The sequence below is a fragment of the Chroicocephalus ridibundus genome, chromosome 20 (assembly GCF_963924245.1).
Source record: "Chroicocephalus ridibundus chromosome 20, bChrRid1.1, whole genome shotgun sequence".
In the NCBI taxonomy this organism is placed as follows: domain Eukaryota; kingdom Metazoa; phylum Chordata; class Aves; order Charadriiformes; family Laridae; genus Chroicocephalus; species Chroicocephalus ridibundus.
The window spans coordinates 1,449,420-1,456,405 of NC_086303.1; positions in this window are offsets into that span (position 1 = coordinate 1,449,420).

Sequence of the window (6,986 nt, forward strand, 5' to 3'; positions counted from 1 at the left end):
CCCGCTCCCCGCCGGGAGGGACGCAGGACCCAGCGCTCCCCGCAGCCGCGGCCGTGCGGGGCGGCCGACGGGAGGGGGCAGCAGCAGCCCGGGTTATCCGCACGCCGAGACCGGGTTCAGGGCTGCACACCCCAAACCAGAGGCCAAAAAAGCATCTCAGACCCCTTTGAACCCCTCATTTATGTTTTTTTTCTTGGGGAGGGTGGCGGGGGGGAGAAAACCCCACCACCTCCCTCCGCAGGATCCGGGGCGCGGACCCAACCCTTTGCCTGGGGGTTGAGAGGGGGGGATCGGGGCCTGGAGACCCTCGGGGTGACCCCCCCCATCGTATCGGGCACCAATTCCTCGTCAGGGATGAGCCCAGCTATTCATATCCCATTCCCCCCGGGGAGAAAATCTCGAGGTTTGTTTTTTCCCGCGGCGTAATGACCCCAGCAGGTGCTTTTCCTGCCTGAAGGCTGAAAATAGCTCCCAGGGTTTGGCTTCCTCCGGTTTCTGACCCCCCCACCCCCCCCACCCCCCGCCTCCCAGTCCCCTCGTTCATCTTTCGAGCCAAAACATCCCAGTCCGGGGAGGGAAGGCTCAGGGGAAGTGGGGGGACTTCCCGGAAACCTTTTCCTTTGCATTTTTGCGCTCGGCTAGAGGTAAAATCGTCCTGGAGAAGGAATTTTTGACCTCAGCTCTAGCAGCTACACTTGCCCTCGAGTCTCTCTTGGGGAGCAGCTCAGCTTTCATCCCATCAGGAGGGCCAGGAATGTGCTTTGAGGGTTTTCTTCCCCCCCCCCACCGCCGCATATTTCTCCTGCAGGAGCTGTGTCCTCTGTTTCTCAGAGGATGCTCTTGCCCAGTGCCCACGTCACATCTAGTCCCTTTGGCCCCATGGATTTCATCGCTTTTGGGGAGTGAAATAGCTGGGGGGGAGGGGAGACAACCCCCCCGCCCCCCGACACCATTTGTATTGGTCTTTGCCATATTGAGAGTGTTTATCTGGAGAAAATGAAGTTGAAACTGGGAGCCCCAGTGCCCCTGGACGAGTCCCTTGTCCCCAGGGGGTGGGGTGCGCCTGGGGCAGTATCTGCATTTTTCTTTCCCAGTGTCTCTTGGGTGGCTGTGCTGGGTCCCAGTCCTCTCTAAAGCCAGGGGACACGTGGAGGTGCAGCATCCCCACTCCTGTCCCCATGAAATATTTTGGGAAGGCCGAGCAGACGTGAGACGGGTTTTCACCCTTTTTCATCCCCACAGGAAAACACAAGGGATGGGGACATGGGGGGGACCTTCCTTCCCCTGCGCCATCCCCACGTCTCCACCTTGGATGGAGGAGACGAGCACAGACAGCAAACACCGCTTCAGCCATGGCTTTCCGTGGGAAAGGGCTGCTCCCAGGGGGGAGAGGAGAGGAATTTTGGGGTTACGCACCCAGCTGCCTTCACAACGCCTATCTGAGGTCCCTGCCCTTCAGCCCGGGGTTCTCCGGCCTCATCCCTCCTCTCACCTTTCCCAGCAAGGAGATGTCTCCATCCCCCCTCACCCCTTCTCTGCCCCCCCCGGAGCTAGGAGAGTATCTGTGAGCCCTCAGCACCCCAAAAGCTGCAGGAACCCAGCTGACACCCCTTGGCCTCTGCAGCACTCAGTCTCCACCGATGGGTCCCCATTTCTCCATCGCTTCCAAGCCCCGGAACCACACAGCATCCCGCTGCGGCAGCGGGTCCCTGGGGCACGGCTGTGGCAAGTCACCTCCTGCCAGGGCACAAATTCATCCGGGGGCTTCCCACCGTGAGGGTGGGTGAGCCCCAAGCTGGGTCCTGCACCCCAAATCCTCCCCACCCATGGGAGCAAGGGGAGGAAAGGCAGGAGGAACAGCCAGGCTCTGTGTCCATCGAGGCTGATGCGCTCCAAGCTCATGGCAGGGGACTTCTGGTCACGCGTCCCCGAGGAAGGCAGCCAGCTGTGGGAACGTCGCCGCCGACCCATCCCGGGGGTTGCTCTGTGCAATGCAAAATGTCACATGTCCCACTGCAGCGTCACCGTCCTGGAGAAGCCATCCCCCAGGGAGCGGGGCTGGGAGGCTGTTTTCGCCGGCGCTCGGACAGTCCCTCGGAGGATAATGTTTGTGCTGCTCCGCGGCCGCGGGGAAAGGATCCCAGCTGGGAGAGGAGAAGGGGAACAGGGCAGGAGGTGGATCCCCTCTGCTGATAAGGAATTTTCCACGTCTTCAATAGGAATCTGTAGGTTTAGGCACGTGGGAAAGGTGTAAGCAGCTTTTCTTACGATATAGGGGATGTGCCCTGTGAATTTCTGTCCCGAATTAATTTCCGGAAAGAAAATATTCTTCGATTGGTTGGAAGAAAAGAATTTAGGCAGCGGCAGAGCGCGGGGCTCGGAGGCTGCAGGAGTTGGAAGTAAGAGCTTTCGTGTTGGCGGGTGGCGATGTGGTTACGGTCTGTAAGTGTCTGAGTGGGGAAAAAAAACCACGTTACCGAAACCGAGAGCTGCCCAGCCAGCAGAGAACGATGCAGTGAGTGACAGCTGGAAGCTAAAAGCCGAGAATTTTAAAATAGAAATACAGGAGCTGTTTCCAAAGCCAGAAATACAAACTTTGGGAGCAGCAGCCGTGGGGACGTGGCTTTCTTTTACGCCCTACGCGACGGGGCACCTCTCCATCCCCAGCCCGGGGGCACCGAACCAGCCCAGCCCCGTCCTCCTCGGCCGCTTCCCCCCGTCGCTGTCACTCCTTCATCCCCTGCTTGCTCCTTCACCCCGGGTCCTCACCTTCCACTCTATGGAGTATGGCGGGGTAAGACCCCTGTCCCCAGGCCACCGCGGCCCCCGGTCTGGGGTTGGCCCTGGGGTCTTCCACGCGCAGCACCCACGCGGCTCTTCATCCCCTGCCCCATATTTCCCCAAAAATCAATTAGAAAATGATTATACCAGCTTGTGGATCCATCAAGGGAAGAGGTTCCCCTCGTTCATGTCTCGTAGCAAAACAGGACTCGCAGAAGCCACATTTTTTCTTTTACCTTTTCCACCTTGGTTTTTTTTTTTTTTTCTTTTCCTGGGAAGTCGCTGTTCCAAAGGAGTCTTTGCCCCAGAAAGATCTGTCATCGCCGCTGCGTGCTTCAGAGCACTGACACCGCCAGCCTCCCTCCTCCCTCCCCACGGGCAGGCTCCGTGCCCACGGGGCTGGAGGTGGCAAGCACCGTCCTGCCTTTCCTTGGGTGACTTCGAATAAAAAAGAGAGGCCAAACAAGCACCGGGCTTGTTCAAGGGGTGGCCACGGAGTCGAGGGGGGCAAAGGGTTTTAAAACTGATTTGCAGGGATGGAAAGGTTTAACCCCCGCCTGCGCCGCTGGGCCCGCTGGACGCGGTGGGCAGGAATAGCGCTTGGCCGGCAGCCTGGCTCGATAACACTCCCGGGGCTCCCACGGGATTAAAATAAACCCAGTGGGTGGTGAGGAAGATGAAGCAACGAAGAGGCAAAGGGCCTGGATTGGGGCGTGGGGGCGGCCACTGTCACCCCCCTGCGGTCCCAGATGTGCCGCAAAGCCGGCGAGCGGGGCAGACCTCTGCTCTACCCCGCTGCTGTGCCAAGGACGGCGCTGGCGGGGTTTGGACGTGTTTTCTCTTCCAGCGAGTGATGCCTCAGCAGTTCTTCCCCGCCAGGGAAGCGCCGAAGCCCGTTAGCATCCTGCCGTGCCAAGGCACCCGGCTTGGCCGCCACCCAGCTGCCTGCAGGCAACATCTGGCTGGCATCTGGCAGGGCACCCAGCGGGGTCTGGACCCTTTGGCCGCTGCGCCGGAGCCCGTAACCTCATGAACGTGGCACCTCCCGGGGGCGGAGGGGGGGCCAGGGCACGTCCTCGCACCCGCGTCCGCTCGCTGGGTGACCACAACCACCTTCCCCGTGACTCAGTGTCTCCCTGGGCTCCGGGCAGCGCTGCCTCGAAACGTGCCGTAAAGCCTGCCCTGGGCTGCGGGGCTGGAACGTGCCTGGTGGGAAGGGTCAGCCCACAGGGAAGCAGCCCTTCCTCCCTCCGCCCTCCGGGATTTGCTGGTTTAAATTGTCTCCCGGGAATTTTTTTCTACGCCGTGGCATTGCTGCGGAGTATCCGCTGCAAAACCCAGGCGGGGATGCATCAGCCTTGCAAAGAGCGGTGCTCCTTGCTCCGCAAGCGCCTTCCCAAGGGCCATGGATCCCGTTAAACGAGAGAGAAAACGGACACAGATCGTGGAGCAGCCCTTTATCCCGAGTGAAGTCCCGTCGGGGCTCTGCGTCACACGGCGCGCACGGACCAGTGCCCCAGTGGTGTTACGGGCCGAGCGTCGCTCCGCAGCACCTCCGCATCCTTGGAAAAGCGCCAGGTTTTCCCTTTGTTTGCTCCTTCTCCCTTTTCTTTTTTCACCTTATGCCATCTTGTCTGAACCCACTGGACCGTGGCATTCGGGGCGGGGGGGTCACTCATCCTAATTAATATCTCGTGGAGACGTCAGCCCTCCAAGCGCACAGCCCTGTGCTCCTGGCACCAGCCACGCTCCTAATTAACTTTCCTAATTAAGAGGCCCCTTTCTGTGACCAGAAGGACTGTGGGATGGTTCCCATGATTGGAAGAGGTGGAGAAACTCTCAACTTCTCCTGCCCTGAGCAGCCGGGATGGCAGCGTGGAGCTGCTCTTCACGCAGGTAAACTGAGGCAGGAGGGGGAAAGCTCAAACCCTCAAGGAAGGCTGAGGACGGGATGGGTGGAAATGAGCTTCCCGTGCCCCGACTTGCCTCCTTGGAAAAGCATTTCTCAGCTGCTGCCGAGCCCTGGGGGTGTTCAACCGGGGTTTGGTCTCGTCAGCCGGGCAGGCTGGCTCGGCCGCCCCGACACGCCAAAATCCTCCGCTGCATCACGCTGGCACCCAGCCAGTCACCAACCCGGCCCTCCTGCCCGCGCCAAGGTTCGGTCCTGCCCCATCTCATGGGAGGCGGCGAGGTGGAAAAGCCGGTGTTGGAATATCGAAGCCACGCCGTGTCCTCTCTCTGCCCTCCTCCATCCCACCTCTCCCGCTGCGCCGGGTATTCGCCCGTAAGCAGCATCGTCCGACGCTTCTTTGGGATCATCACGACCAGTTGCAGCTCTCGGCCCATTTTCTCCTTCCAAACCCCAGGAAGAGCCTGGAAGACCCGAATAACCTGCTGGGTGCCTGATGTTCATGGGAAAATTACCTTTCATGGGTTTTTAAGGAATTGCTGACACTCACCCGAGCCTGGTGTGCGGGAGGACGAGCGGGTGACGCCACGGCCGTCAGGAACAGGCTCTGCGCGGCCACCAGCACTGACCAGTTCAACCTTTGCCGCCTTCGCCACAGCGCTGGGACGGTTTGCTCGGGCTGGTGGGAGAGCTCCCACCTGGCTTTGGCAGGCTCCCAGCCGGGCAGCTCAGTTTTGGCGTAACACGGGGGTTTTTTTTAGGGGTGCTGCTAAAATTAAGTATGTCGGGGCACGAGTCCAGGGAGGGGGAACAAACTGCAAAGCCACTAAGGAAAAGGAGTGGCTTTTTAATCACCCGGTTTGGGAGATTTGCATACAATTAGGCCAGGACCTGCCCGCGTTTTGCTTCCGCATTGCGCTCCCGTGATGAACCTGCCGGTTTTCCGTCTCTGCTCCCAGCCGGAGGTTGACTGCAAGGACATTCGCCCTGGGAAGCCGGTGGGCGAGGGGTTTCAGGGTGGCCTGGGGATGCCCGTTCCGCTCCCGGTGACCTCTCCTGAGCACATCCACCCGATGCCTTGCCTCTGGCTTTAGGGCTCCAGCCCTACAGCGGGGTAGCGGCTTCCTCCCGGCGGTGGAGGATGCGTGAGGAGATGCGCTGTGAGATGCTCCAGCAAACGCCTCCCATAAATAGCACGGTGTTTACGTGAGCCCGCCAGCCTCGCTTCGTTTTTTTTCTCTGCAGAGCAAATAGATCGTTAAAATCTAAATAAGTTCTCGCCCTGCTGTGGCACAGCCCAACAGCCAGAGGAGGCACATTGCCACTGGCCCCCACCGGTCCTCGGATGCTCGACCACCCCAGCCCTATGGTGGCCACTTGGCCAAGGAGGTGAAGGGGAAGCCTCCGGGCCGCCAGCCGATGGAGGAGCCCAGCACTGGGTTTGTGACGGTCCCACAGCTCTTTCCATCCCTGTCTTGGGATGTGCAGGCTCAGATGGAGGAGAGGGTTGAGGGTCAGCCCCAAGGGACAGATTCAGGTGTTGGGACATCTGTCCCTGAGGCAGAGCAGAGCAGGAGGGGACAAGCCCGGCCCCACTCTCACCAGAGGAGGGAGAAAAGATGGGGAGAGGTGCAGATGGGGTTTAGGAGAGTTCCCTTGCCCCAGATCTGAGGTCGCAGTGGTCCCTGCTCCCTGCTCCTGGGGAGACACGTCGGATGAGCCTTGCAGGTGCCTGGTCCACTCCTGGGGGTGGGTATCTAGGCTTGGATGGTTCAGCTCCATCGAGCAGATTGAGCCCCCAGACCCATTGCCTCTGCACTACTCAGACCAGGGGGGAAATTTTAGGGGTGGCTATTTTTCCCCCAAACTTCTCTCAGGACATTAAATAGCATCCGGTCCAGCCTCAGCACCAGTTTGGGGCCACCATTGCTCCACAACCCTTATCTGGACAGACCCTCCGCCTCCCCCAGCAGCTCTGGCTCCCACCAACACAGCCCCCTGTGCCTTCCTCCCTCCCCACCATGGGTTGCAGCCCCCCCCCGCAGCACCCAGGGGTGCCGTTCAGAGGCTGAAGGGTGCTTCGGGGCTCACCCCCCACCCACCCCAGCGGCGATTTTGGGTGAGACGTTGTCAGCCAGAGCCCGGGCGAGCACCCCAGCTCTTTGGGCCGGTTCTCGTCTGACCTGGGGGGCCGGCCCCATGCCGGGGCTGGACCCGGAGCAGCGGCCGCTCCGTGCCCGGGTGATGCGCTGGGTCCTCCCTCACCCCCGGCTCCGGCTCTGCCTCCGTCCTCCCC